The following is a 9,710-nucleotide window of genomic DNA, read 5'->3' on the forward strand; positions in this document are numbered from 1 at the left end:
GAGCTCTGTCGGATACATTCGCTCCCCTCACGTCGTGTGGAATCCACTTAACAGAGGAATAACAATTACCAAAAGTTCTTCTTTTGTAAGTGAAAATTAATGAACATTTTTCTATTGGGCATAGAGTAGTATTTATTATATTATATCACAAATATCAATAGTCATGAATAGAAATGTGCCAAAAACAGAAATCCTTTTTAGATTTCTTTGATGGACACTGTCATATCTGGGCGAATGGTATCTGGTGATCTTATACATATGGAGGCTCCTCAGGTTTTATGCTTTTTCATTTAGGGACATACGACATTTCATTATTGACATCTGTATCATAAATCGGTTGATCAATTGTGCAGACCGCATTAGAATTTGCATTATTATCACTAAGGGCCATATCCCCATTTTCGGGAATGATAACTTCCATTGTTCCTGCTATGCCAGAATGTATGTCAGAAGCTTCTTCAGTATAATCATGATCGCAACACCATCAATATTTGCAGCATCTGGTAGAGACGGGATGATACTGAGTGAAAAACAATCCTCAACATTCCTGTTATGATATGATATAAATACTCAACTGTCTCTGCAGAAGGCATAAACTGCCGATTCTCTTTTCTTGTTGCAAAATAAACTACAGTATGAATATTATACAAAAAATCTTCATACTGTCCCAATGTGCTATAAATAACACATGGAATATAACTATTTCCATTTTCAAGGCATGTTCAAATTTATTTCATTTCCTACTTGGTGTTTCAGTTACACGTTGTGGAAAAACACTACCAGAAAACTAAACATATCCTAATGTATAAACAACAAAATCATCAATTCGATATGCTTACATGTAGACATGTTATAATTTTATGTTTAAGTTCTAGAGTAATATTTTAGTTGAGACAAGAAAATACATAATAAATTATGGTCATTCTTGGTCAAAGTGTGTTCAATAAAGTTTAGAAGAAGAAACCAAATGAGAATCTGTGTTTATATATGACCAGCCTCATAGACTAGTGGTCAGTGGTCAGAGCTTCTGACTACAGTTTATGAGGTCACAGGTTCCATTCCCGGTTAGAATACAGGAATATTTCCTTAAAGGGGAATGTTCCTGTGTTCGTCCATGGTTTGAAAACTAGGTTAGGCTTAGGTTTAAGACCTTTCCTGGCTCTTCATAATCATCCTATCATAATATGGGTGTCATTGGGGCAGTGTAACTCTGACTTTCAGGCGCTCCTACCTCAGAAGTGGTTACAAATAAGTCATTGCCAGGAGAGACCAAAAATGTGAAATGACAACCTGGTAGGACTGAAAGAAAAAAATATTTATATATAGCCTATATATAATTATTTGTTCATCACATAATATTGCTTCTCTGTACATTTTTCAATACTGTTTTCTTGTAAAATAATTATTTGTATAGGGATATCATTTTATTTTTACTTCAATTTTTATTGTACCTGAGTTTTTCAATGTACTTCATTCCCACCCCCTCTACTAGTAAACTTCCAACCGTTCTCCACACAGAACAGAGACCGCGTATGCAGTACTGAGTTAGTGAGTATAATACGTTCCAGAAATATGTTCGCGTTTTCCAGTGACGAAAGAGCTTTCAATATTGAATCATATTTTCGCACAGGTACTGTCGTCCGTTTGCCTACGTCACATCCCGGTTTCCCCCACCTACTTCTGTTCGCCCCTTTGTAAAGTCTAGTAGCTGGGCTGTCTTAGCTCTTTTCTGAAAACATTAATAAATTTCTGTTAGGAATTGGATGTCTACGTAATATTATACAACTGTTTAAAATAACTTAAATAGAAGGGCCTCGTTAAGTAATTGTCACGTGATTACCCCCCCCTTTCTACGACCCTGCGACAAAACCACTTGAATGGACAGTACATAGTATGTCAGAGTAATTTTATCTTTTCGTTTCGGGCAGAAGTGAAGATTGAATTTACAGTACGTAAGGTACTCTTTTGTAGAGTAGGTATAGAATTATTTTAACAAGAGTTACTCGTACGAAGGACGAAATTGGTAATTGAAATTAAGTACAATAGTCTACAGTGCGATAATATGTACAAAATAACTGAAGCCTGTATCGAAATGAACGGCCACCATTTTCAAAAATGTGTTTAAATATCCATATTATGATTATTTTTCAATTTAACTTCATTCTCTATATTGTACGCTAATGTGCTGTAACAGTATAATATACACTGCATAGTTAATACGTCCGAATGGATAGCTCAATTCGTGAGTAAAAACAAGTGTTAATACAGTTGGTACTGTATTTTGATTAAACAAAAACCTAATGAAAATTATCAAACTCAAAATTGCGATATTTCCTTGTTTACATAAATGGATGAATTATTTTTGTTCCCTCATATACCTAGTAAAGTGATTTGTATTTTACGCCAGTATCATCGAACTCCAGTTTTGGAAGGGGGAGCAAGCGGTGTTTCCGGTTCTAGACCTTTAATCCAAACATATAGCCAGGTTAATATTAAAACTGTTAGTAAAAATAAAATGATGTTCCTGTATTATTCCATAATACTATTCATGTGTTCTAAAATAAACCTATGCAAAAATTTTTGAAGGGGTAATGACAGGTGTCCCATTTTTGGTTGATGCAGTCATGATCATCCTAGGAGCGACTGTATTCCAAATTATAAATAGATCGAAGAAGAAAATATTTTAGTGCCGTTGTATGTCTGGAACAGTTGTCGGTTTAAAGTCTTCAGTGCGTAGGTAACGCCCAACTTACTTGTTGAGGTGTTCAAAATTGTGATTCGTGCCCGTTCATGGGCTGCTGGTGAGCCTGCACAATCAACTATCTCCACGATGAATCATGGCGTCCACACGTATCACGCAAGCCTCGGACATCACCTGGACTGCGCCCACGAGAAGCTCTGATAAAAGTTAACACTTCCAGGTTATGCAAATAACAGCAATTAGCTTGTCCACCTTATCAGGAGGAAAATTAACTACTGCGAACTGGAATGAGGCAACTTTCTGAAATGGCGACAACGGTATTTGATGTGCGACGTAGCGGTCTTTCAGTGCGTACGTGTTGTGCATATCAGAGCGCACTTTGAAAGTAATGATTTGTTGTGAGTTACGAATGCGATAAGATTTTTTATGTCAAGGCAGTTCAGCTGCTTTTCTCGTCATAATCAGCAAATGCACTCGTAACAGAAATTGAAATGTCTGTGAAGTTGGGTCGAATGACACGACGTCCACAGGAATGGTTCACCGTATGCGAAAGCTATGAGATTCTGAAACATGGAAAATAGAGACAGTTAAATATGCTATTTTACACGATCGTGTTTTTTTATTGTATTTATAGCTTTTGTTGTTAGGCCTTGAAAGTGAGGATTACTACACAGAAACTTGTTGCTAGGAAAACCATTATTCATAACAAAACATCTTGAAAACTATAGGCCTACTTACGTACTTACTTATTTACTGGCTTTTAAGGAACCCGGAGGTTCATTGCCGCCCTCACCTAAGCCCGCCATTGTCCCTATCCTGAGCAAGATTAATCCAGTCTCTATCATCATATCCCACCTCCCTCAAATCCATTTTAATATTATCTTCCCATCTACGTCTCGGCCTCCCTAAAGGTCTTTTTCCCTCCGGTCTCCCAACTAACACTCTATATGCATTTCTGGATTCGTCCACACGTGCTACATGTCCTGCCCATCTCAAACGTCTGGATTTAATGTTCCTAATTATGTCAGGTGAAGAATAAAATGCGTGCAATTCTGTGTTGTGTAACTTTCACCATTCTCCTGTAACTTCATCCCCCTTAGCCCCAAATATTTTCCTAAGCACCTTATTCTCAAATACCCTTAACCTATGTTCCTTTCTCAAAGTGAGAGTCCAAGTTTCACAACCATAAATAACAATCGGTAAGTTATATTACCGATTGCTCTAAATTTTCAATGCAAAATATGTTGTATTCACAGTTTTAAAAATATGTTCCTGCAAAAAGAATGTTGTTTTATAAATTGTAACTTTCAGATTTTTCGACAGCAGGCTGGATGATAAAAGTTTCTCAACCGAATAATAACAGGCATTTCCCATATTTATTATGTGTTTAATTTCTTCCCGAGTATCATTTATACTTGTTACTGTTGCTCCAAGATATATGATAAATTTCCAATTTTTGTATTTCCATTTCGAACAATATTCTCGTCACGAGACGTAATCATATATTTAGTTTTTTTCGGGATTTACTTCCAAACCTATCTCTTTACTTGCTTCCAGTAAAATTGTCGTGTTTTTCCTAATCGTTTGTGGATTTTCTCCTAACATATTCACCTCATCCGCATAGACAAGCAGCTGAAAACTATAGGCTACTGAAATAGACCCATTACAGTGCACTTTTTGTTACTTAGTTACCATTACAGTGTAGTTTTGCGAAGACTTTGAAATAATATTGCTCTAAATTTTCAATGCAAAATATGTTGTATTCACAGTTTTAAAAATATGTTCGTGCAAAAAGAATGTTGTACAACACATGTTTGTAACGTGTATTACAAAATCTCGGAAATTGAAAAAATCACTCCGCTCGTTTTTCAAACTTCCCCTCTAATTTGTAAAAAGTACTTCTCAACCTTGTATAGTAATATATTATTTACTAGCATTGCTAAAGAAGGTCATTGTTTCGTTGTTTTCAGTTGCGAAAGCGAATTTTCATATTATTAGAAAGAAAAAACCACGTTGCTATGTAAAAAGTACTTCTCAACCTTGTATAGTAATATATTATTTACTAACATTGGTAAAGAAGGTCATTGTTTCGCTGTTTTCAATTGCGAAAGCGAATTTTCATATTATTAGAAAGAAAAAACCACGTTGCTATGTTTACACAAAACAAAAAGCACTTCGCTATGTACAGAGTGTAACAAAAGTTTCTGTAATAGTATGTTAAAATTATTGTCTTATTTAGTTTCCATTTTCTCAGGAACCATGACCAAATTTTATAGTATAGGAGTAGGTACTACTTGATTGTGGTGTGATGCAATCCTGTATTAATATTTGGCTGAAAATGTGATATTTACCACCAAATATTTGATAAAAAAAAACTAAAATTGTCACTGTACCAGAAACTTTTGTTACACTCTATATATATATATATATATATATATATATATATAAAGTTAGGCACTTTTTAATTTGAATTTAACAATAATTGTATATTTGTGTGTTAGTCATACAACACATTAATATAATCTTGTAATAATATAACAATTATTGCAATTTTTTAAATTTACATCAGGTACAGCATTAGATGAAATTACATTTTTTTAAATATTAATGATTTCCTCATACATTATAATGTCTTCCTTTATACAATTATTATCAGCAGTAGCAATTCCATAGGCATATCTTTACAAGTTTACCTGCACTTGGACTTTCTCCCATAAGAATAACGTTTGCCACTCTCTTCTTGCACTCTATCGAGTTCTCCACAAATCCTTTCACCACAGTAGTATATTTCTACCCTTCATATCTTTTCAATGTCAGAATATCAGCACCGATATATGTGAGGAGAGTGGCAGATGAATGTCTCAGGCAATGACCGGTGTAATCCTTGGCGTTTTCCAATCACAAGTATTCAGCAATCTGACTGGGTGTCTTCCCGGGTAGGCGGAAACTGCACACTTTGTTCCGGTAACTGCACACCGCTTTTCGAGGTAGCCACTAATCCTATTCGAATACTGCACACAGATTCACGAGGATTTTACTAATTCTACCCAGAAACTGCACAATTTACAAAATATGTTTCTTTTGCATTTGGCTAACTTTAAATTGAAACATCGCTTACTTCCTTCCTTCATTGCTTTGCAGTTTAAGTATCAGTTTGTAGGCCTATGTTCAAAAGTTGATTCACGAATTTATACAATGAAGGATGACGGCTGTAAAAACTGACATTAAAATGCTCGTGAAATGATTCATAGCCATTTCTTGTGCGAAAGGTCTATACAGTAGGAGGGAAAATTGCATCTTCGGAGATGTACGTTTCTAGTTAATAATCTGCAAATTTCTCAAGTCTAGTATCTATCGGTTTTATCTCAGCCAGTCCCATAGCGAAAAAATCCCCGACTTCCTCTGGATTCAAATACATTATTCCGAAAACCATCCTGAGCCACTGTCCTATTTCACTGTCTGCTTTGTACTCCTTCGCCAGTCCTACACACTGTATTTTACGCCACCATGCTTGCGCAAGATGGAAGCGGCAACCTACGAGTATAATAGCAACACATTTCCAAGTTTTCACCACTTCAGCTAGTTCAAAGTCTATTACTGCATTAGATGGAGTGAAGCTCATGTTGCACGTTACACATTTTTTATAATTACCTGCAATGGTTTTTCATACATTTGAACACTTTTGTTAGGTGAAGTACAAAAAATCAAAGGGGCATATTGATCGTTCTTTACGCCGTGAATTGTAAACATTTGGTATGAAAACTGAAGACAATAACTAAAAGTTCCGTCCATGTATATTTATCAAGTCACATAAATAGGTCAGGTAGGAAACAGAGGTAAACACAATTATTCCACTGTCTTTGTGATTGAAAAGAACGAATTCTTCGCCTCGGTTAGTAATAAAGTTTAAATGACTCATGAACTTCGGGTTGCGATCTAGGTAGAACAGACTGAAGTTTTCTCCGCGATCTGTATAAGTTATCTTTATTCGAGATATGTCACGCACTTTCAGGTTTTCTGTAGGTAACATTTGACAAACAGCATGAAATATTTTTGATGGCTTACTATTAACGTCATCGATGGCTTTCCTTTTCCTAGCTGCATTAATTATTTGGCGATTTAATATGCTAATGTCCACCACATGTTATGCTCACCGCGTTCTAAAATATTTTCATATTGTTCAGCAAGGTATAAATTTTCGCATTGCATTTTATAAAACAACACCTACACATTACTTAATAGTTTTTCAATTCCTTGTCTTTATAAAATTTACAGTCCTCATATACCAACACTAAACTTCCCCGTTCACTTTCAGATGTAAACAAACGCTCATTTCGAACAAAATTAAAACAGTTTGGTAAATTAAAACTATGTATACTGTAGTAATCGCCAAAAGAGGTAGAAAACATTTTGGTGCGCAGTTTCCATTTGACCGTAATCCAAGTAGAAAATGTTAGTGTGCAGTTCCTATATGACCGAAATCCAGGTAGCAAATTTTGGTGTGCAGTTTCCGTCGCCCGATCTTCCCATACATGTTCATACCAACTAATTGAGTGCCACATTTTCCAACTGCATAGAAGCGGAAATACTTGTTACTCTCCTTAAAAAGGAAGGCGAAGGTCATTGTACTTTCGGCAAATACCAAGCAAATCAGTGCAGTCCAAATCACTACTAAACACAAAACTTCGTTAATTCATACTATTCATTTCGCCGACATGCACCACATATTTCAAATATAGGAGCCATTTTTCTTAATAGTTATCTCTCATTAGGTGCATTTTGGAGGAACTGCATTACCGTATCTCACTTCTTTCTAAAAATTTTTACTTTTTTTTTTTTTTTTTTTTGGACGGAAAACAAACTCTGTCTCTTTAAAAACGCCCTTTCTTCATATTTACTACTATCCATACTATCGTTAATCATAAGAGCTGATTTGACAGACCAAAAAGTGGATAGCTTGAACTGCTCAGATTTATAAAAAAAATGCTATACTGTGTTTTCTGTAATATTCTGTTTTTTACTTGCGCACCAGTCTTTAAATTTCATGTAACTTGCGTTATAAACTTTCTTTGATTCTTCTGGTGGAAAGTCTAATACTGGTGACAGACTGCAGTCGCTAATCGCAATCAGCATTTTCGCGATTAGCTCCGATCGTGATTACCGAGAATGTGGTGACACACTATGTCACGCTTGTTCCCGTCTGGTCAACAGCTGAATTACCATAGAGGAAACAATTTTCTCTATGTACATACGTATATGTTTGTTTCCCATCTGGACAACACCTAAAGTTCATACTTTCTTTTGATGTTTTTTCATTGTTTTTTCTTTCTTTTGATGGTTTTTCATTGTTTTTTTTTTTGTTTCTTGGAGCTTGATATGGGAATTTATTTGTTAAAATTGTTATATGCTTTACAATGTAAACTGATACAATTTATATCATTACTATTTATATTATTTTGAAAAGAGATTTTATAACCTATAAAATTTATATCATTTTGCCAAAAATTTATATTACTTTGTAATAAAACATATTTTTAAAATCAACCCTAACCTCAACGATAGCGTCGTAATGGAGACTGAAATTGAAAATCTGAGAAAGAAACCAGTTCCAGTTTGTAATCCATTATTTATTGAAATGAAACATCTTTTAGCAGTCTTCTATTGCTCCCCCCCCCTCTCTCTCTCTCTCTCTCTCTCTCTCTATATATATATATATATATATATATATATATATATATATATGTATATTTATATATATATATATATATATATATGTGAATAATTCGACTGTCATTTGTTAATATATTTCTTTTTACTTTGCTCACATCTGCATTAAATTTCTCCACTACGTCTAATAGAGGCCAAATTAATATTCTAGCCATTCATTTTCGTTTGTATTTCATATAACATAATGGAATGGGTAACAAAATTCCACAGCAGAAGCTATCACGACTTCCTAAATAATATAAATCAAGGTGATTCGAAACCAAAGATTACTAAAATGTTACTTTCGTCCACTGGACCGTGCCTCAGCGCGCTTATCTAGTTATGGAAACAGGCTGAAGCTCCTGATCGCGATCGGGACGGTGACACACTACAAACCCGACCGCGATCAGGTCGATAATCGCGATTAGTGACTGTAGTCTGTCACCAGTATAACGTAGCATGTCTCACAGATTCTGTTACTTCAAATGTGTGACATACAGTATCTTCATATTTCAACATTTTCCGTCTGTTATGAAAGCCAACACTGTTATAGAGGATCAAAATGACGATTACAATTACTATAGTAACAATGTTTATTGATTTCTTTCATAATATGGTGACTAAGAAATCCAAACTCGCACATCTCACACTTAGGCGTACATACTTACTTGAACCCGGAGGTTCATTTCCGCCCTCACATAAGCCCGCCATCGGTTCCTATTCTGAGCAACATTAATCCAGTCTCTACCATCATATCCCATCTCCCTCAAATCAATTCTAATATTATCCTCCCATCTATGTCTCGGTCTCCCCAAAGGTCTTTTTCCCTCCAGCCTCCCAACTAACACTCTATATGCATTTCTGGATTCACCCATACGTGCTACATGTCCTGCCCATCTTAAACGTCTGGATTTGATGTTGCTAATTATGTTAGGCGAAGGATACAATGTGTGTAGTTCTGCGTTGTGTAACTTTCTCCATTCTCTTGTAACTTCTTCCCTCTTAACCCCAAATATTTTCCTAAGCACCTTATTCTCAAATAACTTAGCGTCTATTTTTCTCTCAAAGTGAGAGTCCAAGTTTCACAACCATACAGAACTACCGGTAGTATAACTGTTTTATAGATTCTGACTTTCAGATTTTTGAAAGCAGGTTAGATGATTAAAGCTTCCCAACCGAATAATAACAGGCATTTCCCATATTTATTCTGCGTTTAATTTCCTCCAGAGTGTCATTTATATTGTTGCTCCAAGACATTTTACATTATCCACCTCTTCAAAGGATCAAATTCTTGTAATTCGCC

Source organism: Periplaneta americana, chromosome 16 (assembly GCF_040183065.1).
Source record: "Periplaneta americana isolate PAMFEO1 chromosome 16, P.americana_PAMFEO1_priV1, whole genome shotgun sequence".
Taxonomy (NCBI): Eukaryota; Metazoa; Arthropoda; class Insecta; order Blattodea; family Blattidae; genus Periplaneta; species Periplaneta americana.